This window comes from Plasmopara halstedii (assembly GCF_900000015.1).
Source record: "Plasmopara halstedii genome assembly, contig: Scaffold_322, whole genome shotgun sequence".
Classification (NCBI taxonomy): domain Eukaryota; phylum Oomycota; class Peronosporomycetes; order Peronosporales; family Peronosporaceae; genus Plasmopara; species Plasmopara halstedii.
This window is the reverse complement of record NW_020187243.1, coordinates 1,637,268-1,639,023: the sequence shown is the minus strand read 5'-3', so window position 1 is coordinate 1,639,023 and position 1,756 is coordinate 1,637,268.

Here is a 1,756-nt window from a genome sequence, read left to right as displayed (position 1 = left end):
AGCCAGCATACGGCGTCGCCGTCGCCTCTGTACAGAGGTTCTATGGCTCGGTGAGACCAGAGTGAACACGCACTCTGCGTCGTCGTTGTCACCCTCACTGTCCGCTCCTTTGGAGCCCCGATGTTATCTACAACATCCGACGAAGAGCTGCTGATTCCGCAGTCTTCGTACAATGGATAACGTGCCACTCGACGCGCATCTGAAGAGCCGTGCCCAAGATGCCTCGGATTCTGTCTGACCACGCCATCAATGGCATGCAGCGACTGCTACGCAACGAGAGCAGTACTCAGTGGTTGACGTGCCACTTCACGTGCATCATGGGGACCTCGCCCTCGATGCTTCGGCCCTTGGCCGACCATGTCATGCGTGACATGCAGCGACTGCTTCGATAATCGAGCAGCGCTCAGTGGTTAACGTACCACTTCACGTGCATCATGGGGGTCTCGCCCTCGATGCCTCGGCCCTTAACCGACCATGTCACGCTTGACATGCAGCGACTGCTCCGAAACTTGAGCAGCACTCAGTGAGTTACGTTCCACTCCTCGATCAGCCCGCAAGCCACGCTCGGAACTCCTGTCCCATACAGCGCTGGTGTCTACCAACTTGGATATTTTAAAGTCCAGCACGATGGCCGTCTCGGTCCAGTGCTCTCGCGAATACCGCTTTTGTCTCCTAGCAGAGGTGGATTCATGGATCGCCAAAGCTCCACCAATCAATCCATAGCTCATGGTGTTCCAACCATGCCATTCCTTGGATGAGGTCATACCTTGCATCCAAATCCAAGACCAGACAGCGGTCCACGCTATCAAAGTCAAGAAACTTGACTTCGAGGTCGGACCTTCGGGACCGCGACACGTGTTCCCGTCGCTGGTCGATCAGTGACGATGTTATTCAACCGCGCTTTCAGCGCCGCAGCATACAGCTAACTTCCCTCCATCGTGGAGCGTCGAGCGTAATTGCCCGACTCCCCAGAATCGATGAGGATCTTGCATGGCTTCTCGATGACCTTTACGGTCTCCCCCACAACCAGCAAACCCGGCTTGCATACACGTTCCGTGTTCAAGAGCATGGAGCTCTTCGGGGCTGGGCCCTGATGACCACTACCTCAACAGAACTCAGTTCTTCCCCAGTAGCTCGCCCCGCGCCTACTGGGTGGTGTCGTTTCCCCGCGACGAACCAAACTGGGAGGAATTGGAGCGATGGTTTGAAGAACCTTGACGGGCTTTGCGTCGGGGGACAACCGATCCGAAGGTGACTGGTAGCTCCACAGATAAACCACCGTCGTGTGTTTGTGTGCTTCCCGGCAGCTCGGAGCTCTGCTCCCTCGTCCTCAGCATAGCTGAGATCCATGGGCAGAGACCCGCTCGACGAGCTGTTGGAGAGTGCATTCCAACCAAGTCGTGCCGACTTATAATTGGATTCGGCATTCAATGCCACACTAACTGCCTCTTTAAACGAGGACGGATGCACGCGAAAGACTTCCATTCTGGCTACGCCAGTGCCGAGGCCTTCCATAAAGACGGTCGCTGTGACCGCCTCAAGAAAGAAATTTGCTGCCATCCCGGCAAGGAGAGTACGCATCTCTTGGACAAAGTTCACCAATTCCTTGTTGCCCTGTCGGGCGGCAAGGAAACGCGATTGCACGCGATATGTCTGATTAGACGGCGAGAATCCTCGTGAGAGCTGCAAGTTCAGCTCCGCCTAGGAGAAAAACGCAGCTTCGACCGAAGTGCCGCACGTCAGTGCCCAGTCTCGT